This window comes from Rattus norvegicus, chromosome 10 (assembly GCF_021556685.1).
Source record: "Rattus norvegicus strain SHRSP/BbbUtx chromosome 10, alternate assembly SHRSP_T2T, whole genome shotgun sequence".
Classification (NCBI taxonomy): Eukaryota; Metazoa; Chordata; class Mammalia; order Rodentia; family Muridae; genus Rattus; species Rattus norvegicus.
In genome coordinates this window covers 58,419,839-58,442,914 of record NC_141543.1, presented here as the reverse complement: position 1 = coordinate 58,442,914, position 23,076 = coordinate 58,419,839, and positions in this window count along the sequence as shown.

Below are 23,076 nucleotides of genomic sequence, written 5' to 3'. Positions count from 1 at the left end.
AGAGTACCCATGTTCGTGTAACTATAGAAACCTGAAGACGCTGCCATATTGGCTCTCCTAGCACTCCTTCGATTAAGACGTTTTAGCCATGCTTTGTTTCTTTTCCTCTATGGATGTCTTTGTAGAGACCGTTACTAACTTGGCTTCCTGAGATGACCTCCTTGAGTTCTTAATGTTACAAACAGTGATCAGGACTGTCTTCATCAGGGTTTCCATTACTGTGATGGACAGCCTGTCTAAAATCATTGGGTCTATTTTGCTTACACATGCTTCCTCGTCACACATTATCATCGAAGAAAACCAGGAGGCAGGAACTGAAGCAGAGGCCATGGAGGAGTGCTTCTTGCCAACTTGCTCTCCCTCCCTTGCCTACTGTGCTTTCTTGTACCATCCAAGTCCACCTGTCCAAGGGCGGCACCACCTACAAGGGGCAGGGTCCTCCCACGTCAATCATTAATTAAGACAATACTCCGAAGATTTGCCTACAGGATACTGATGATGCAGGCATGTCCTCAGTCAATGTCCTCTTCCTAGATATTCTAGGCTTGTGTCAAGCTTACAAAAGCAACCACCACAGACGAGGCACAAGATACTCTTATAGTTTATTTTCACCCACTAGCTCTTTTAGTATATTTATTTGCTAATCTCTGATAATTGCTTTATCATGATTGTATGCATGCAAATTAAATTCACAGGCAACATGACTCCACTGTAGTAGAAGTAAAAATGAATTGCTAGGATTTGGTGGCTTATAGGAGAATGGCCCCTATAGAATCATATATTTCAATGCTTGGTTACCAAGGGGTGCAACTGTTTTGGGAACAGTTAGGAAATATGGCCTTGTTGGAGGAAGTGTGTCACTGGGAGTGGGCTTTGAGGTTTCAAAGGCTCATGCCAGGCCCAATCTCTCTGTCTCTGTGTCTTTGTCCCCCCCCACACACACACACACTCTCTCTCTTTCTCTCTCTGTTGCCTGCATATCAGGATGTAAAGCTTTCAACTACTGCTCCAGCGCCAAGCCTGTCTGCTTCCTGCCATGATGATTATTAACTAGCCCTCTAAAACTGTAAGCAAGGCCCCAATTAAATGCTTTCTTCTATAAGTATCCTCGATTGTGGTACCCCATTACAGCAATAGAACAATAGGATAATTTCAGTTTCGTAAGGCTTTATTGACCTGTGATACAAGTATAGTATCATTGAAAATGACTTAAACCCCCATGGCTCTCATAATATTGCAGATTTCTACAATGCGCCTTTTCAAAATTTCTGAGAGTCTGAATGCAGGATGGGGCCTTTTACTCATGAGCACATCTACTTTTGCCACTACGTACTTCCTCCTGCACAGAAGATCTTTACCTTCTATGCACATTACTAAGTGAGTCCCTCCCACTAGTTCTCCTGACAGTGTAACTGGTGTGGTCACCACAGTGGTAACAGTAGTTATCAGAAACATTAATCTTGCTTATGTATTGCCTTGCCTCATATCTTACCATATCTTTGGTGATTAACATTGTGCAGAATAGCTACACGGAGAGAAGGCAGGAACATAGATACCACTAATGAAGGCCCCAGACTATCTAAGTATCCATTTGTTCGTAAAGAAGAAGTAAAATAGATACCTGACTTCGCTGTGTGTCCAGACTCATACTGAGGCCAGAGGAGGACGTCAGGACTTCCTCTATCACATTTCACCTTGTGCCTTCAAGGCATTTTCTAGCTAGGTTGGCAACAAGGGAGTCTCTACAATCATCCTGTTTCCCTCAATGATGCTGGGGTTGCAGGCATGGGTAGAGCCACCATGCACAGCTTTAATATGGATGCTGGAATCCAAATTCAGGTCCTCAAGTTAATAATCATTCCTCCACCTCTTCCTGCTCCTCTTCCTTGTCCTTCTCCTCCTCCTCATCCCCCTCCTCCTCTCCTTCTTTCTCCTCCTCCTGCTCATCTCTTCCTCCTTCCCCTCCTCCCCCTTTCCTCTCCTTCCTCCCACCTGTGTCTGCAGTTTGCTGTGGCTTTTCTCTGGCACAAATGCAAGTAGAAAGTTTGAGAGGTTAGAAACATTGATACATAAGCCCTGGTCAGCTGAGAGCAGGTTTGGTAGCCACTTGCTGCGATTTCCAGGTTCTTGTGTTCCAGAACAAGGAATTAGACAGATGTGTGGTTGCAGTAGTAGGGGTAGTCTATTAGATTAGATAAAAAAAAAGATATGCTTTCTAAGGAGGAAGCAGGTGGGTGGCAGTTAAGAAGCTCAGATAACTGAAATGGCCCTTTAAAAAATTTATTTATATTATATATACATGTGTACACTGTCCCTCTCTTCAGACACACCAGAAGAGGGCATTGGATCCCATTACAGATGGTTGTGAGCCACCATGTGGTTGCTGGGAATAGAACTCAGGACCTCTGGAAGAGCAGTCAGTGCTCTTAACCCCTGAGCCATGTCTCCAACCCTTTTTGTTTGTTTTGAGATAAGGTTTCACACTGTGGCCCAAGGTGTCCCGGAACTCATAAAATTCCTTCTTTTTCAGTTTTCTTCCTCTGAGCTGGAATTACATAATGTGCCACCACTCTCGGAATAAGAGAGTGGCAGGGTAGCAGTGTTTGGTGGCCCATGCTTTAATCCCAGGACTTGGGAAGAGGTAATGAATTAGTTCAAGGCCATCTTTATCTACATAGTGAATCTGAAGCCAGCTTGAGGTTCAGCCTCAAAAAACCAAACAAAGACAAAAGTAACATGGCAAAAATCTCCTTTTAAAATATTCCCTCATTGCAAATTAACTATTACTGCCTCCCAGTTTGGAAAGCCAAGATCTATGAGTCACATTCATAGCAGACTGAAAGGTATGGTACTGCAAGCCCTGGCTAAATGGCAAGAGTCTGCAGTTACAACGCACTGGGTGAAGAGCATGGACTGCAAAGAGGAGGCAGTCACAGGTGTCAAGGCAGTCAGAGGTATCATAGTGGTCACAGGTGTCATGGTGGTCACAGGTGTCATGGTGGTCACAGGTGTCATGGCAGTCACAGGTGTCATGGCATGCTGTGACTGTGACTTTGATGGTTTATCACCTGCTGGTGTAAAACTACAGTCAATTTCCTTTGGAAACAGCTTCCTGGGAGCCCTGGGACGGCCTGTCAGGATGTTCTCAGACACACTGACCAGCGTGCACTGGTTTGTATAAGGAGCTCTGTGAGTCATTTAGTCTCCAAAGGAGCACCTAGGTGAGAGATCCCTTGGAATTCCCCTGTTCTTCTGTGACACTCAAGAGCTTCACATTTGAATTTTATTTGAATCCTAAGTTACATGGCAACATATAATGAATGTGTAAAATGTACTTTCCACTGAGGTATTAGGATGAACTGATAAGGACCTTGATGGATATAACTAATTCAAGAAATAGAAGAAAAAGGAACTGGGTGGTGGCTCAGTAATTAAGAGTGCTTCCTGCTCTTCCAGAGGACCTGAGTTTGGCTCTCAGCATCCACAACAGACCTGTAGATGCCTGTAACTCTAGTTCCAGTATCTCTGACACCCTCTTCTGGTTTCCTGGGGAACCCAGACACAGGTGCCATATACGTATATAAAATCACATTTTTTTTTCTTTTTTTCGGAGCTGGGGACCGAACCCAGGGCCTTGAGCTTGCTAGGCAAGCACTCTACCACTGAGCTAAATCCCCAACCCCACATATTTTTTTTAATAGAAGAAAGAGTAGAAATTTACCAGAGAACTGGTAATCCTTTAAAGGCTGGTCATATGAGAATATAAAAAATGAAACAAAACATGGTACCCTCAGTTAAGACCTTAGTGGACAGGCTAACAGTGGAAGATAATGCAAACAGAGCAGCGACTGCTGTGCTACTGGGCTACTCGGCTTCCCATCACTGTAACAAACTACCTGAGGCAACCAGCGTGTAAAGGGAAAGGTTAATTTTATTTCAGAGGTTCTAGCTAACGACTGATCAGCCATATTGCTCAACACCTCTTCATAGGCCAAGCAACAAAAAGAGAGAGAATGGGACTAGGTTCTGCCCACTGCCATTTGAGGACATGCTCCCCCAAACCTAAGGGCCCTCCCTGTAGACCCTGGCTCCCAGAGGCTCTGTGACATCCTGACCACATTACACTGGGGAATCATGATTTTCACACGTGGGTCTTTGGGGACATTCAGATTTAAACAATAGCAATAAATCAGTGACACTACCCGTAGTCCAAACACTTTAGAGTGATCCTGTCACAGAATACCATACAGGAAAAGAGAAATGAACAAAAATACAAGTTACTGATCTGTACAGCCAAAATGGCTGGCAAAGAAATCATCTATCTGAGAGAGAGGGAAACATAAAACAGACACGTTCTGTTCATCCACCTACAGGAAATCTGAGAGTAAATATCGATTTGTCTGAAGAACCTCAAATGACACTGACTTCTGAGGAGCAGGTCTGAACTGGGTGTGAGCAAACGTTATGGAGTAATACAGATTTTCTGTAACTTGATTTGTGCAATGTTTGCAAGAGAACACCATACATACTCATGCACACACACAAACATACACATAATACTGTATGCACACACACACACATATACAATATACATACATGCACACATACACAGGAACATATATACATTCATAAAGCACTCAACATTTTATATGGATGTACGGTTTCGTCGAGTGCACACTTAGTCTGCTTGTTCTCCTATGACTAATAGACAGCTTAAATAAAAACACACCGAGGACTCCCTGGCCATTCAGTTCCTGAGTCATCTTTCTTGTGCTGGAAGGAGGGCCTCTGGGGTGTCAGTGACTTCTAAGTTGCTGGAAAGTCTGGCAAGGAGCGGGGAGCCTGGACTGAAGGTTTCAGGAAGCTGTGAAGAATATGCCACAAGCTGCCGCTGACCTTAGAGGTGAGGAAACTCAAGTCTCCTTTGAAGAGCTCTTATCCCAAGTGTGGAGGAAGTCAGCAGGGGCCACTCCACATTCCCTGGTCTACCTTTATTGACCACTCCTCCAGGCCCCTGGTCAGTCTCTCAACCTCTCCTCAAAGTACAAATTAACCCACTGACATCATACACACACACACACACACACACACACACACACACACACACACACACACTCTTAGGATGTGAAGCACAGGCTACCAGCCTTTGCCTCAATAGAGGGTGATATTTGGAGCAGATAATTTCTCAGTAACAAGGATCTTCAAAGAAAATCTGTGTGTGTGTGTGTGTGTGTGTGTGTGTGTGTGTGTGTGTGTCCCTTTCAGTTGTTAGAGGCCAGCCCAAAAGTGTAGCTCTATTTAAAGCATTCTCAGTTAAACAGGGACATTTAATGACCCTGGCACTTTCAAGTGGTCTACACTGTGGACATGAAGATGAAGGGCATTTATGCACACTCTGAATGCTTCATTACGTAAGGCACTGAAGTAGTCGTCATCTAAAATGGCCATGTCCTCCTCAGTGAGTACACGGGCAACAAGATAGACTCCTTCGTTACGAGAGGTAGGAGCCTGGGTCCAGTATTTCTAGGTAAGAATGATTCAGAGGGGGGTTGGGGATTTAGCTCAGTGGTAGATCACTTGCCTAGCAAGCACAAGGCCCTGGGTTCGGTCCCCAGCTCTGAAAAAAAGAAAAAAAAATGTGATTTTAATGATTCAGAGGAATTAAAGCAGAGGCTCACGTGTTTTCACAAGGGAAGCAAGGTAACTTTATTTGGAGCAAAGAGGTAGTATATATATAAAGAATCTTGATTGACAGCCAGACACAGGACAGGGTGTACTGTGGTTATTTAAATATAAATATGTTTGTGTGCTGAATCTGCCTGGAGAGCTACACAGGAAGGAGCCCATCAAGAGAAGAGAAGAGAGCTGTGTGGGATTCTGGAAGAGGACTCAGAGATGGAATTTATTTCACAGCCCTTTAAAATTCGAGTAGTCATATGTAAATAAGTGGGTACTTAAAACAGCATGAATTTTGTTAAGAATTTGAACTCCCGACCTTCCTGCCTTTATCTCTCAAGTCCTGGAATTGCAGGCCTGTGCCATCATACCCTGCTGCCAGTCCAAGGACATCTTCTGAAGAATAAATACTCTCTTGTTAGAGGTCAGCATTTGTTCTGGTTGGCCCATTAGCTGATCGGATGAGGCCTACTCGCTTTACGGGAGGCAACCTACTTTACTTACAACCCACAGATTCAACGCAAAATTCACACTCATGGAAACACCCAGACTAAATACTGGATACCATGGGTTAGTCAAGCTGACATGTAAAACTGGCCACCATACCTGCTTATCATCCCCATGTCTTAGTCAGGGTTTATGTCACTGTAATACAACACAGTGGCCAAAGCAAGTTGGAGGGGACATTGTTTATTTCTCTTATGTTTCCCCATCACAGCTCGTCACTGAGGGGAGTAAAGACAGAAACTGATGGCAGGAACCTGGAGGCAAGAACTGATCCAAAGGGCCGTGGAGGATGTTGCCTACCAGTGTTCTTGCCAGAGCTTGCTCAGCCTGTTTCCTTATAGAACCCAGGACTACCAGCCCAGGGATAGCATTGTTGACAATGTACCGGGCCCTCTTGCTCATGTCAATAAAGAGACTACATCAGAGCCTTGCTCATAGCCCAGTCTGTGGAGGCTTGTGACAAATTGAAATTAAACTAGACAGCATGATTCCCCCCTTATCGATGACATACAAACACATATCTATTCAACTAGAGTCTTTACTCTCTTATTTGCCCCCAAGGTAGCATGCTAATTTTAATTTCACAATAAGAAACATCCCAACTTTTAAAAGCTTCATAGCCTTAAAGATTCAAACATGTTAAAAGTCTAATCTCTTTAGAATGTCCCAAATCTCTTTCAAAGCTCAAGTCTCCCTAAAATATCTAAAGTCCTTCCGAGGTACTCTCTCACAAACCACAGGCTCCTCTAAAATAAAAATTAAAAAACGTTCTTATTCCAAGAAGGATTGGCCAGAACACAGTCACCATCAAGTCAAAGACAAAGCAAAGTTCAGCAGTTAGAAGTTCGCTGTCAGGCTTCTGGGGTTTATTCTCAATTTCTTGCTTGCTCTGGGAACCCGTCTCTGCCATCTGGGATTACAGGCTGACTGGCTCACCGTGCTCAGTGAGGTGGGATCTGGGACCCTGAACTCCAGTCGCCAAGCTTGCAAAGCAAGCCCTTCAACCACCAAGCCATGTTTTCATCCCCAGAAAAGAAGTTTTAAGTAAAAGTATTTCTACTGTCCTGTGACTTTGTTCAAAATGATCTTGTTCATCATGAACAATGCAGGAAAGGAAAGGGAGGAAGTTGTAGAGGAAAATTCAAGGGATGGCACTTCTCCATAGGAGACTGTGAATAGTGGTATTCCTTAAAGGAAATGACATGTTCCTTCATTCTACGTATGTACCCCGTCAGACTTGAGCATCTCAAGTGGGGGTGATTAAAATCCAGATCCTGTACATGAGAGGACTGAGCTGTACCCCAGGACTTGGGATTCATTATTTTACCTTTAAGAATTATTGTCAGGAGGTGGTAGCACGCACCTTTAATCTCAGCAATAGGAAGGCAGAGACAGGTGTGTGTGTGTGTGTGTGTGTGTGTGTGTGTGTGTGTGTGTGAGAGAGTTTCAATGGAGTGTATGGATTTGCATAATCAACTCTACGAGGTGAATACAGAGGCTCCCACCACCCTAAATCTTTCTTTTGCTCCCCCAGCATAGTCTCCCTCTCTCCTCTATGCCCTAGCCTCTGGCACTCACTGTGTGTTCTCCATTGTTTTGGATGATGTCATCACATAAGTGCGTCGTGACTTTTGAAGACTGACTTTTGCACTCAGTGTGCCGCCTTTGGGGATCACTCAGGCCGCTGCCATGCATCAGTAGCTAGTTCCTTTTCGTTGCTGGGCAGCACTTCATTGTGCCAATAAACCACGGTTCAATCATTTACCTGTCAAGGAAGTTTAGGCTGGTAATTCTAACCCACAGTGCCATTAAACGTTTGTGTACGGGCTTTATAAACCTGAGGTTTTATTCTTTAGAGTGAGTATCCCGTGTGAGAGCTTGTCAGACCACATGGTATAGTCATGGGTTTCCTTTGCTTGAAGCTGGTGAACCATTTTCCAGAACAATGGTCAGCTTGTTTCCTGCCATAACATCTGAGAATTACAGTTGTTTGAGTCCCCGTCAGCACTTGGTTTTCACAGCATTGTTTACTCTAGACATTCTTGTAGATGTGTGACACATTTTATTATAACTTCAATTTTCATTTCTGTAGTAACCGATGACTATAAGCAACTTTCTCTATAATTTGCTTCTGTTTGTACTGACAAAATAGCTGTTGAGTCCTGTTAAATTGGTTTAATTGTCTTACCATTGAGTTGCTAAACATTTTTAAAGATTTATTTTTAATTCTCTGTCTCTGTCTCTCTGTCTGTCTGTCTGTCTGTCTGTCTGTCTGTCTCTCTCTCTCTCTGTGTACGTGTGTGTATATATGTGTATGTGAGTGTGTGTGTGTGAGTGAGTGTGTGTGTGTGTGTGTGTGTGTGTGTGTGTGTGTGTGCATGGGAGTGCTGTTGCCTCTGGAGGCCAGAAGATCCACGTTAGGTAGCTCATAGCAGCCTAAATGTCTCTCCAGCTCCAGGAATCAAACTCAAGTCCTGTGGAAGAGCAATGTGTGCTCTTAACTTCTCAACCATATCTCCAGCCCATCAATGAGTTTTGAGGGCTCCTTATATGTTCTGCTACCCTGCGGGATGTGTGTTTAGAAACATTTCTGCTCAGCCTAATTAATTATCATTTTATTTCCTTGAAATGTTATTCATAGAGCAAATATTTTAGGCTTTGATAAACTCTGATTTATTGTAAATAAATGAATAAATAAATACAGCGAAACAAAACCATATATAGCTCTTTCTTCTGCTTGTGTCTAATCACAGGAGGTTCCACCAATTTTCTTCTGTGTTTTCTTCAAACTTAACACTTTATAGTTTTTACATGTTCTCTCATCTTTGTTTTCTGTCAACTTGATGCAAACTAGAGTCATTTGGGAACAGGAGTCTGGGCTGAGAAATTGACCCCACCAGATTGGGCAATGGACAAGCCTGTGAGCATTTTCTTGATTGGTGATTGATGTGGGTGGACCCGGCTCTCCCACCAGACCTAAGCTGTTAGTCCTGAGTTGTATAAGAAACCAAACTAGAGCAAGCCAGGAGGAACAAGCCAGTAAGCAGTACAACTCCATGGCCTCTGCACCACTGCCTGCCTCCAGGTTCTGCCCTGACTGAGATGATGGACTAATAGCTATAACATGGAATAAATGCTTTCCCCCCTAAGTTGCTTATGGTACTGGTGCTTGTTACAACAACACAAAGCTAACTAGGACAAATCCCCTTAACCTAATTTTGTATGACATGATTTTAGACTGAGATTCTCCCCTACCCTGCCCCAATATTGAGTTCAAATATTTTGTCAGGTTTTTGACAGAGACCATCTTTTCTCCATGGTCTCTTTCTCATAGTGAATTATCCACTGAGTGGAGTCCACTTTTAGACTCTGGCTTCTGTTTTATCCTCCTGTCTCCTTGTCACTAAGGTAGCATTGTCTTAGTGACAAGAGGTGGTTCACTTTGGCTTTTAAACAGGTGTTAGTCTAGAAATGGCATTTAGCCCATTCATGCAGTGCAAAAATGCACACCTGGGCTGGGTCTATGCGGTAACGAATGAGGATCAAAGGCCTAAGGACCCTCGGAGAGAGTCAGCCAATACCTGTGAGACCTGGGAGTCAGGGAAGCAGGCAGGGGTAGAGCTGAGGTGGGTGCTGTGCTGTTCATGCTCTGAGTTAGTGACACTTTGCCGTTTTATACTTTGTTTTACTTTCAAATTTCATTTCAGCAGATTTCATTTTCTAAGTAATTAATGGGAACTGGTGAAACATGAGCCCATTCTGTGCTTGGGCCGTCAGGCTGGGTGCTGATTACAGGTCTTTCCCTTCTGTGAAAGTCCACTCATCTTCCATTTTGACTTGTGCACTTTTCTGTGTGTGTGTGTGTGTGTGTGTGTGTGTGTGTGTGTGTGTGTGTGTGCTTGAATCAAAATATTTACCAAAAACTGTAGATAGCGCTAGGGACTGGGACTGTGAGTCACGAGATTAGATAAAGAATGGCCCCTGTCACCTTTCAACTTGGGGCTTTGTTATTTCCCTTCATTTTGATGTGTACCTTAAAATACATTTTAGGGAAAAATTTAAGCATGACAACTATTCCAGAAGAAAGAAGTAGATGACTTTGTGTGCACACAAGGAAGACGATGATAAAAAGTGTTCTTAAGACAGGCAAACATGGGGGTTGGGGATTTAGCTCAGTGGTAGAGTGCTTGCCTAGGAAGCGCAAGGCCCTGGGTTCGGTCCCCAGCTCCAAAAAAAAGAACAAAAAAAAAAAAAAAAAAAAAGACAGGCAAACATGTGGTGAAGCAGTCTTCTGTAATATAAAGCTTAGAAAAAAGAGTGGAAAAACTTCCTGGTGGCTGGGATTGCCTCTTTAATATTGTTTGCTATATGGAACCTTTAATAACGATCAGAGCAGCCCATTCCCATAATCCCAGCATCTGGGGCAAAGGCAAGAAGATCATGAGTTCCAGGCCAGCCTGGGCTACATAGTGAGATAGTTTCAAACAAAACAAAACACTCCTGAAACTAAGACGAAAACAAACCGAACGACTTTGGTAGTTAAAAGGAGCAAATGGGACACAGGGATGTTGATTATAAGGTAACAGTAAAATCAAGATGGTCTCCTGAAGACTGCTGTGCTCTTTGGAATGCCTCTGAGATCACTGGTACTCCCTCCCTCCCTCTCTCCCTCCCCCAGTGCTATTTAAAATGAAACGGCTATGTGATTAATAAAATTTGGGATGTTTCAAGTTTTGGCTCACTTCTTTCTCTTTTCCTTTAGGCCTTTTTGCTAGCCTACTGGGATTCATTCCCAGCAGAATCTGACTTAACAAGATAGCAGAGGTGGGGGTGGAAATCAGCGGGACAATGAAGGGCACCTGCGGACATCACTGGTCTATTTGCTTAGAGTACTTCCTTCTCATCCTTATCTGCAGGGCTCCTGTGAGGAGCACTCAGGAGAGACTTCCCACTTACGCAGAGGAATGACAGATAAGAAGGCCTGGAGGCCGAGCCCTTGCCCTCTGAGAGCCCCCCTCCATATCACCATCTGCACAAAAGCATTCCATTTATCCTCCAGACAATGCCAGAAATAAGTGCTAGCTTTGTCCCCATCCCTCTCAACATCCCCTCCGTTGTGGAGAAACAGCTCTTTGCAGTTCTGACCTCTGCCACATAGACCTTCCAAACTGAGGGCAAGAATCAGAGACTTCGGGCTCAAGATGATTTTTGAAAAATTATTTTTATTTTGTTTTACACATATGATTGTTTCCCCAGTATGTATATATGTGCACCACGGGTGAGCCTGCTGCGCACAGAAGCCAGAGAAAGGGTTGGATCCCTTAGGAGTAGCGTTATAGACACTTAGGGGCTAATATGTGGGTGCTGGGAGTTGAACCTAGGTCCTCTGGAAGAACAGGTCTTAACCTCTAATTCATTGCTGTTGCCCTCTTGGTGACTCTTCTCTTAGATTCCAGCCCATCGAAGGGCTCCCAGGTCTGTCCCCTTAGTGCAGCTGCTGTAGGCTGAGAATGTGTGTCCGGAAACTTATTTATAAACTTAAGGAGAACTGTCACCATCTTTCAATTTATAAATCTTAATAAAATAGTTGGTAAACATAGAAGTGTAAGTCATACACACAAATGGCTGGAAGGCATGAGTCAACTTCACTCATGATCCCATTGCTAAGCTTAAGAAATACCAACCTTGCCAGCACCTCTGGGGCCACCATACCTCTCCACCCTGATCCACTCTGATTGCTGTGTAACCCACACCTGCTTTTCCTTAGGGCTTCATCTTGTACATGGTTCTTCTTAAGTAGTACGTTCATTCAATTTGCTTACTTCTGATTATCATCATCATCATCATCATCATCATCATCATCATCATCATCATTATTAATACTATTGTCATTTTTTTTGAGCTGGGGTTTCTTTGTGTAGCTTCATCTGTCCTGGAACTCACCCTGTGGACCAACCAGGCTGTCCTCAAACTCACAGAGATCCACCTACCACTGCCTCCTGAGTGGATTAAAGGCGTGTGCCCCCACTGCCTGGTGTACTTCTGAATTTTAAATACTCTAAATTTGTGCTATTTAAATTTAAAATTTTTAATTTAGGGCAACTTATATGAATTTATGGTCATTAATTTGTCCTATATCGAAACTAGACACGATTTTCTGTTTTCTTTTGTTGTTACTGCTTTTTGTTTGTGTTTTTTATTTATTTCGTTTTGTTTTCTGTTTTTTTGAGACAGAGTCTCACTACATAGCCCTGGCTGTGCTGAAACTCACTCTGTAGACCAGGCTGGCCTTGAACTCACAGAGATCTGCTCACCTCTGCCTCCCAAGTGCTGGGATTAAAGGTTCCTGCCATCACCTCCTGGCACCATCTCTGTTTCCCCTAAATTATCGTCTCTCCTCCTTGCTGTCCGCTAACACCTTGCATCGTAGGTGATTATAGAAATTTGGGTTGCGATCACCTCAGCTCCAGAAGTTAATCCTTCATAAACAGCTATGCTTCACCACACAGAACAAAAGTGTTACCCGAGAGTGACCAGGGGAGCAGAGAACACTGACAGCCCACTCCTAGTTCAGTTCCCTCCAGCATCTCTCTCCTAAGCCTAGTGATGCCTCACAGCCATTCGTAACCTCCATCTCTCCCCTCCTGTTACTTCTAACTAGTCATTAAGTCTTGCTAGTTATGGTGGATACCCTGTACCACATCCATCTGTCTGCCCCGAATGCCCCCCCCCCCCGACTGTCACTATCAACCATCTGGGCTCATCTCCTGATTCATTTTTACCTGATGCCATTCTGATTGGTTCTTACACATTACCTACATGAGTGTTTCAGAAGCATATACCTGCCCCCTCTCTGTTTTGTCTTCTTACCCACACCCCTCTCTTAGTAATTTCATACGCAACTGGAAGAAGACAGAGTTGATGGAATCGGGGTAGACCCAGACATTTGTTAGAAGGGGGCTTCTGAGAGCTGAGCTGGCCTTCTCTGCAGAGTCAAGCGGTGGGTCCCAGTGGTTTAGTACCAGACTTAGCTCAGCCAGGCAAGGCTGTGTGCAAGCCAGAGCAAGTGCTGAGGGAACGGAGGTATGACTTGAGTGTAAAATGCCCCTCGCAGGCTCATGTTGAAAAGCTCTCAGGGAGAACTTTCCCTCGGGATGGAGACCCTCTAACTCTAAAGACCAGACCGAGACACCACAGGATGTAATCAGCAAGAGGATTTGGTTTATTGTCGGGATACACAGGCACAGGCACCTGCGGGCGCTTCAGTCACTCGGGGGACTGGCGCACCCCACGGAACCAAGGATGGGCTTTTATAGGATTTTGGGGAGCAGAAGCAAGCATACAGAAGCAGATGCATGGTTACAGGGATATAATTGGTGGATTCTAATATGGCAAGGGTTTAGCCCGGGGGCAAGTTTCCTAGCTACCTTCCTGAAACATAACGACTGACTCGGCCCCCCAAGGGTTCAGCCCGGGGGCAAGTTTCTTAGCTACCTTCTTGGAACATAACGGCTGACTCGGCCCCCCACCAGGGTGTGGGACCTCTCCCGGGGCTTTTTTTCATTGTCAGGTGCTCAACCGAAGTCGTCCTGTTGCCAGGCCTTCAACCAAACACATCTTACTTGGCAGCCGCTGTGTACTCAGTGTTCTAACCTTTCCCTGAACCAGTCATCTTAAGTACAGCCTTGCAAAATGGCGTTACTGCTGCTAAGCTGGGGTCTTTCATTCCCCCATTTTTTTTTGTTAACTTTGAGTGAAATCTTTCACTCGACTTGGTCAAGAAATTTCTGTCTGGTGGGGGCTTATTCCCCCACTGACTCTAGGCCACAAAAGGACTAGGAGGAGCCACGTAGGAGTTTTAACTTTAAGGGGTTTGGAGTGTGTTGAACTCTCCATGTCTGGGGTGTAGTGTTGTGATTAGTCAATTCCTCAGACCGGACTGCCTTGACGTGTGGTGTGTGGATCTAAGCCGAGACTCCGTCTACCTTTAGGGCGGTCGGGGTAGTCAGGAGGACGGTGTAGGGTCCTTTTCACCGTGGCTCGAGATTCTTGGTCTGGTGTCTGTGCACCCACACGGTGTCTCCAATCTGGAACGGGTGTGGCACCACCTGATGCTCAAGCTTGTCCTGGTAAGCAGCGGCCAAAGGTCTCCAGACGTCTCTCTGCACAATCTGTAGGGCCTGTAAATGGGCCCTCAGAGAAGGGCTGTCAGCAAAATCAGCAATGTTTGAATCAAAGAAATGGACAAATGGGGGTGGTGTTCCATATATTATTTCAAAAGGAGTTAGACCATGGGGGCCCGGGGTATTCCGGGCCCGATAGAGAACTAGGGGAAGGAGGGTCACCCAATCCTTTGAGCCAGTTGCAAGCGTAAGTTTGGATAAAGTCTCCTTAATTGTTCTATTCATGCGTTTTACCTGACCTGAACTCTGGGGTCTATAGGCACAATGTAATTTCCAATCAATCCCCAGCAATTTGGCCACCAACTGACTTACGTGGGAGACGAAAGCGGGCCCGTTGTCCGACCCCAACGCTTGAGGCATGCCATACCTGGGAAAGATTTCCTCGAGGAGCTTCTTGGTGACCATTTTTGCAGTCTCGTGCTTTGTGGGGAAGGCTTCGACCCATCCTGAGAAGGTGTCTACAAACACTAGGAGATACTTGTATCCATATATACCTGGTTTAATTTCAGTAAAATCAATTTCCCAATGGATGTCGGGACGGTGTCCCCTAGGACGAACTCCTTGTCCAATCATGGTCCTTCCCAGGTTAAACTGAGCACACGCTTTGTAACTCTCAGTCACCTTTTGTATCGCTTTGTCCCAATTAAAAAAAAACAGATTTATCTCTTCTCGATCTAGTAAGGTTTTTATCTTCTTATGTAAAAAGGAGATCAATTCAAAAGTCCTTTGTAGACCCACTGTTTTAGTTGAGGGTGGTAGATGGCCCCCATTTTTTAGGAGCTCTATGTCCTCATGGGCATAAACTCAACTGGTTTGTCCCACTGGTGGGGGCGTGGGTTGGTCTGGGCTATTTAAGGGCAAGATTTGTTTGCTCATGGCCGCTTCTCGCGCCGTGGCATCGGCCAGCCGGTTTCTTCGTGCCTCTGGGTTGTGCCCTTTTTGGTGTCCTGGACAATGTATAATACTCAGTCTTTTGGGCAAGAATAGGGCTTCTAAGAGGGCCAGAATTTTAGCCTTATTTTTAATATCTTTATCTTTAGATGTGAGCAGCCCCCGCCTCCGGTAGATCTCCCCGTGGATGTGTGCCGTGGCAAAGGCATAGCGGCTGTCTGTATATATATTTAGCCTCTTACCTTTTGTCATCTTGAGCGCCTGAGTCAAGGCGATGAGTTCAGCCCGTTGTGCGGAGGTACCAGCAGGCAGGGCTTTTGCCCAAATTACTTTGTCCTCCGTAGTGACCGCAGCTCCAGCCTTTCGCTCTCCCTCTGCCAAGAAGCTGCTGCCATCTGTGTACCATGTGTGGTCAGCATTCTGAAGAGGCTGGTCCGATAGGTCCGGCCTGGTTCCATGTACTTCTGTGAGGATTTGTAGGCAGTCATGCTGTTCTGCCTCCTCTGGTAGGGGAAGCAAGGTGGCAGGATTGAGGGCGACTACGGGCCCAAACTGAACCCGTTCTGCATCCAGTAACAAGGCTTGGTAGTGGGTCATGTGGGAATTAGAGAGCCAGCGGTCTGGGGGCTGTTTTACCAAGGCCTCCACTGCGTGGGGTGCTAGGATGGTGAGTGGCTGTCCCAAAGTCAATTTTCTAGCATCCTTGATCAGGACAGCAATAGCAGCCACCATCTTTAGGCGCGGTGGCCAGCCGGAGGCCACAGGGTCCAATTTCTTAGACAGGTAGGCCACAGGGCGTTTTCAGGGTCCCAACCTTTGTGTTAGGACCCCTTTAGCATACCCCTGTTTCTCATCGATGAACAGTTACTGAGCAAATTGTAAGGGTTTGGAACAGTCAGATGAATATCTTCTATCCTCTTGTTGACCTTTCTCAAGTCTTGTACTGGCCTATAATCTCCAGTGCCAGGTTTCTTACAGGCAGAAGAGGCGTATTCCAAGGCGACCGGCAGGGGATTAGGATGCCTTGATCTAGAAGCCTCGTAATGTGAGGCCTTATACCTTGATAAGCTTCATGTGACAGGGGGTATTGTTTTATGGAGACTGGAGTTGTAGTGGCCTTTAACTGTGTAATTAAGGGGGGCTGTTGGAGCGCCAACCCCATCCCACCAGTCTCTGCCCAAGCCAGTGGAAAATTCGTGACCCAAGTGTCTATTTCTAGGGATTGTGGCTTGTCCTGTCCCGGTTCATATAGTCTATATTCATCCTCTAGTTGTAGGGTTAGAACTTGAAGGGGAGTTCCGTGGGGGCCAGTTATTTGGGCCCCTCCTTCCTAATTTGTGTTTTTAGTTTGGTGAGCAGGTCACGGCCCAGCAGAGGGTACGGGCAGTCCGGAACATGTAAGAAGGAATGGGTCACCTTACCGGTAGCCAGCTGAACCCGGCGGTCCGTAGTCCATCGGTATTGTTTCTCACCAGTAGCTCCTTGTACCCAGGCCGTCCGGTCGCTGAGTTGTCCTGAAGCTTGAGTGAGGACTAAATGCTGGGCTCCTGTGTCTATCAGGAAAGCAACCGGCTGCCCCCAACTTTAAGCGTTACCCTGGGCTCAGGGGTGGGGCTCCTGGCCCTGACCTCCCTAATCTTTATCTAGAGCCAAGAGGGAGGTTTGTGGTCGAGGCTTTCGGGGTCCGCCAGGCTTCTTGGGGCACTCTCTGGCCCAGTGTCCTTTTTCTTTGTAATAGGCACATTGATCTTTATCCAGCTTCAGCCCCTTTCGAGCTCCCCCCTATCTCCCTTCCTTTCTTGGCCCTGAACTACGGCGGCCAAGATTCGACTCAATTCTCTCTCTTATTAAAAATCTTTTCAGCTTCTTTAAGTAAATCCTGTAATGTATAGCCCTGTAAATTTTCTAACCTCTGTAACTTAGTCCTGATATCTGGAGCAGCCTGCCAGATGAAGGACATAGAGACACTCGTCATTTGTCCTGGGTCATCTGGGTCATAGGGAGTGTACATACGGTAGGCCTCCTTAAGTCTCTCTAGAAAGGCGGAGGGAGTTTCCCTTCTTCCTGTAATACCTGTTTTACCTGAGCCAAATTAGTAGGGCGTCGTATAGCCCCTCGGAGACCCGCTAGAAGCAACTGGCGATAAAGGCGTAGGTGTCCCTTACCTTCAGCTGTATTAAAATCCCAGTTTGGTCTCTTAAGTGGGAATGCAGCATCAATTTCCTCAGGCAGCTGGGTGGGACGCCCATCATCTCCCAGAACATGCTTTCTGGCCTCTAGGAACACTCTTTGTTTTTTTTTTTTTTCTGAGGTTAAGAGGGCCTGTAAGAGCTGTTGGCAGTCATCCTTAATAGGCTGGTGGGTAAGTAAAACAGATTCTATTAGGTCGGTGAGTGCCATCGGATCTTTGGAGAAAGAAGGGTTGTGTTGTTTCTAATTGTAAATGTCAGCTGTTGAAAACGGCCAGTATTGGGTCTGGCCACCGGTTCCCTGTCTAAGTGGGAAAGCCTGGGAGGTTGAATCTGGCATCACCTCGCGCTTATTGCGCAATCTCCCTGCGACAGGGGAGAAACCCTTATCAGACTGTGGCCCCGGCAACTGATCTGGCCGGCGGCTCTGCCTCCTCCGTTTCAGCCGGGCCTGTCAGAGAGAAGATCTATGAGAGGGGAGTTTGAGTCTGCCGGGAGGACAGGTTTCTTAGAAGGCTCTGATTTAATTAGAGTGGGGTAGAGAGAGGAAGACGGGGCCAGCAAACCGGGCGGGGCCGAGGGGACAAGCTGGGGGTTGAGGGGAGGCCAATTCGGGTCCACGAAGGGTTCCGCCCAAGGGGGGGGGGTATAAGGCAAGACTCTCCCAAGTGATAATATAAGGAACCTGGTCAGGATGTCCGTGGACGACCCGATCTTTAACCTGTAAAATAATGATCTTATTAAATGTGCCATTCACTGGCCATCCGGCTCCGAAGGTGGGCCACTCGGATGTGCAGAGAGTCTGCCATTTTCCTTTTTTAACCTCGACGGACTGGTTGTGTGCCCGGTCGTGGACGTCTTTCCAATGATCAAGAGTGAGACTTAGGGGCGTTGTTAGGGACTGTCCCATGTTAGTTCTAAGGAAGATTAGAACACAGAGAAAACAAACAACACCAACAGTCAAACAAACAACAGACAGGCGTGCTGCACGGCTTTGGTACCAAACTGAAAGCAAAAAGTCAGATAGAGGTGGCAAAAGTCCGGGGCCCTCTGAAAGCCAAAAATACAGACAGAGTGCCGTTAGTCCGGATCTTTCTCAGATAGAGGTGGCAAAGGTCCGGGGCCCTCTGAAAGCCAAAAATACAGACAGAGGTGCCGTTAGTCCGGATCTTTCTCCTCTCCCAGATTGGGGCCCGAAAAGTCGGGCCCCTAGCACCCTTGGAACGTCTTCCAGGGCTGCGGGGCGAGAAGTCCGAGCTCGTCAGCTCCTTCTTCGTCCCGCCCAAATTCCAAACAACCTGGCTGAGCACTCACAGAACAGACCTGGCTGAGTGCTCACAGAACCTGGCTGAGCGCTCACAGAACAGACTTGGCTGAGCGCCCACAGAACAGACCTGGCTGAGCGCTCACAGAACAGACCTGGCTGAGCGCTCACAGAACAGACAGAATAAGGTAGAACGAGACAAAATTAGACAGACAGACAGACGTCGGCCGGCTTACCTCCCAGTGGGTGGTCGGTGGTCCCTGGGTGGAGGATCTCCTTTCCCGGCCAATGCACCAAATGAAAAGCTCTCAGGGAGAACTTTCCCTCGGGATGGAGACCCTCCAACTCCAAAGACCAGACCGAGACACCACAGGATGTAATCAGCAAGAGGATTTGGTTTATTGTCGGGATACACAGGCACAGGCACCTGCGGGCGCTTCAGTCACTCGGGGGACTGGCGCACCCCACGGAACCAAGGATGGGCTTTTATAGGATTTTGGGGAGCAGAAGCAAGCATACAGAAGCAGATGCATGGTTACAGGGATATAATTGGTGGATTCTAATATGGCAAGGGTTTAGCCCGGGGGCAAGTTTCCTAGCTACCTTCCTGAAACATAACGACTGACTCGGCCCCCCAAGGGTTCAGCCCGGGGGCAAGTTTCTTAGCTACCTTCTTGGAACATAACGGCTGACTCGGCCCCCCACCAGGGTGTGGGACCTCTCCCGGGGCTTTTTTTCATTGTCAGGTGCTCAACCGAAGTCGTCCTGTTGCCAGGCCTTCAACCAAACACATCTTACTTGGCAGCCGCTGTGTACTCAGTGTTCTAACCTTTCCCTGAACCAGTCATCTTAAGTACAGCCTTGCAAAATGGCGTTACTGCTGCTAAGCTGGGGTCTTTCAATGTGCTTCAAGTCTTGATCCCAGCTGGTTGCGCTGTTTTCAGAGAGTATGAGAATTCTAGAAGACGGAGTCTAGCTAGAAGAAGTAGGCCATTAGGGATGGCCATTTGAAAGTAATGGATGGTTGCCCACCCCACCCTCATTTGAAGTGACACGAATTAGCACCCCACCACCACCACACAGTCCCGCTACCACAGTGTCCCGAACTTTCTGAAACCACGTGACAAAATAAATCTCTGAAAACACAGAGGAAGGCAGTGACCAAGAGACCACAGGGACAGTGTGAAAGAGAAAAAGAACAGAAAGCCTCGAGGAAATATTCTGGTCCAAGAATCCCAGATCTTTGTGATGTTTTAAAGAACAGGTATCTCTCTCTTTTTCAGTAAATTTCCATTTTTTCCCATGAGTGACTTTGAGCCAAATTTCTGCTATTAATCCTCAATATCTTTATTGGCCCACCTTTGATGGTGCTGCCTTCCAATGCACTTTTAGTCTTAGTTGAGGTTTCCTTGAATACAGAGCCTGGGACAAGGACCAGGAATGGCAGGTCTTGGGATGATGGTCTGAAGCAAACAGGAACGAGAGTGGGAAAGGAGCAGGAAAAAAGCCAATCAGGAGCTCTCGTGCTCAAACTTGTTCCAGACTCCGTATAGAACATGCCTCTGAGGTTGAGGCCCTGCCCACAGATTCCTGGCTTCTCTCCCAGGGACAGGAACACTCACCGTTTTGGACTATATGTGCAGTGGCAGAAAGAACTTCCTTGGTTTAGAGAAGAGTCCCAGGCAGAAAGGTGGGTACTGGAGATGTGGGATGGAAATGCAGTTGACATGCGTGAGGGCCTCAACTGCGCTCGGATGCTCTCTCTTATCTGGAGAGATGGCTGCCCTTCCAGAGGTCACTGGCATGACTCTAGCACCCACATGGTGGCTCAAAATTGTCTATAACTCCAGCTTCAGGGGCTCCAATGTCTTTTCTGGTCTCTGTGGACACTGAGATACTCATGGTGTGCAGACATATGTAGGCAAAACACCCAGACACACAAAATAAAATGACTTTTAAAAGTAAAAAGATAGCTTTTAGAAAGTCCTTTTTATGTCTACAGATCACTGTCTAGTCAAGACGAGACTCCCGGCCTTAGCTTCCTAAGGGACAGTCCTTATCTTTGCACCCCACAGCTTCCCAAGTACCATTGTTGACCCACTAGGAGAAGGACGTCTGATTAGTACTGCAACTAGAAGCCTTACCCACTGCTAACACAGGTTATTGCTGTTAGTCCTTGAATAATCCATCTGGTCATCTCCATTCACCAGGATTTTTAATTGACCAGCTACACAACTTTGCCTAAACTACCTACCTCCTTGATGATGTATACATGTATATATGATGTGTATGTATATGATATATATGTAAATGTAATGTATATGTAATGTGTATTTTTATGTATTATGTATGTGTGTGCGTGTATGTGTATGTGTGTGTATGTGTGTGTATGTGTGTGTATGTGTGTATGTGTGTGTTGTGTTTAAGTGTGTATATGTGTGTATGTGTGTGTATGTGTGTATGTGTGTGTTGTGTTTAAGTGTGTATATGTGTGTATGTGTGTGTTGTGTTTAAGTGTGTATATGTGTGTATGTGTGTGTTGTGTTTAAGTGTGTATATGTGTGTATGTGTGTGTTGTGTATAAGTGTATATATGTGTGTGTATGTGTGTGTGTATATGTGTGTGTGTATGTGTGTGTATGTGTATGTATGTATGTGTGTGTATGTGTATATATGTGTGTGTGTGTGTGTTATTTGTAACAATAGAACCAATATGTATTTTGGAGACTTGCTGGGAACGTTGCATGAGGTGATGGAGATTCAAGTTGGGCAGGAAATGAGTCTTAAATGTTCCCTATGTGCTCGTTCCTTAACTCCCCTTGGGAACAACACATGTATAAAAGAGGGTTGCCCTGTCTGGAAGGCAAACACTATCCCATTCTTTTGGAAAAGCATCTTAGTTACAGACCCTATGAGAAACCATAGGGCATGTGTCTTCAAAGCATAAGAGTGTGGGGCACTGCCTACCGATCCAGCCCCCTGTTGGAGGGATTCCTCCAGGCACATGGCCTCTGCTGCAATTCTGGCTGCACCTCGAAGGCTGAAGGGACACAACACAGGCTTTAGAGGAAGTCCAGGCACAGCAAAGGTAGCGGCTGGTGAAGTGAGTTTGAATGTTCTTGGCATGCATGTGAACCGTCTGCCATCGCTGAAACTGAGAGTGTGGCTGCGTAGGAGACGGTTTGCTCTGGGAAAGGATGCTACACTGTTCAGTGCTGTCCCCTAACTCCTGGCCTACAGATGGCGTGTGGCCCAGCTTAGGTCATTAGCCATAAGATACCTGACCATTTCACCAACCCCGCTTCTAAGCAGATAGGAGATAGCCCTGGTGCCACTGCTGGTCTCTTATTCCAACACTGTGAAGAGGGTGACAATGAAATATATCCCCTGGGTGATAGTGAGGTAGAGGGACATTTGGTACCCTAAATCTAAATGCTTAAAATAAAATTTTGACTTATTTGGGAGAAATAAATATCTAAGTTGGGTTCTTACTGCCTGTGATGCCCCTCCCTTTGCCCAAGTCATGATTGACTTCCTAAGCATTCACACAGTCACCCCGGCATGCAGAATGACAGTGACTATAAGAAACCAAGGACAACCAGGCTGTCCCAAGGTCCACTCAGATTGGCTCATGGCATATCTTCAATGACCTTTGATTCACTCCTGTGAGGGATCCTAAGTTAGAGAAGACCATCCTGACTGCAGCCCACAGCAGAGCTGGCCGTGAGCAGCCTTCACATTGCTGGTTTGTGGCACTGAGGTCCTGGGAGTCCCTCCTATGCAGATCTGGCTAACCTTGTTGTAAGGACAGAGAGAGAATGCTGGTGCTCTGCTCACTCTCCCTGTCTGGGACCCCAGCCCGTGGAATGGTGCCATTCATATTTCAGGGTGCGTCTTCCCTAGATTCTCTAGAGACACCCTCACATATATTACCAGAGATCTGTTTCTGAGGTTATCAGGTAACCTAGGAAATTAGAATGCAGAAACTAGTCAAGCAGTGTAGTTAGAGTTAACAAAAACCAGCAAAGGGTTATGAACGCCCCCTTTACCCCCCACCCCCCACCACCCTGTTAACAGCAGCAAGATTCGTTAACCTCCATGAACTCCAGGGATAAGGGAAGGAGTTGTCTAGTTGTAGCTTAGCCTAAGGGTGCATCTGCTCCCCATCTGTCCAGGCAACCACAGCATCCTGGTGGAAGTCCTAGGAAGTTAAGAGCTGGCCTCATTTTCTCCTGTCAGGCAATCTCCAGAGGCAGAGCCCCATCAATAGTCAAGCCAGGGGAGCCCACTGCTGCCATCTTCACACTCCTGGGGACACTGAGATGCAGCCAGCAAAGGATCTGGTAAGGCAAACAGCGATTTTCGAG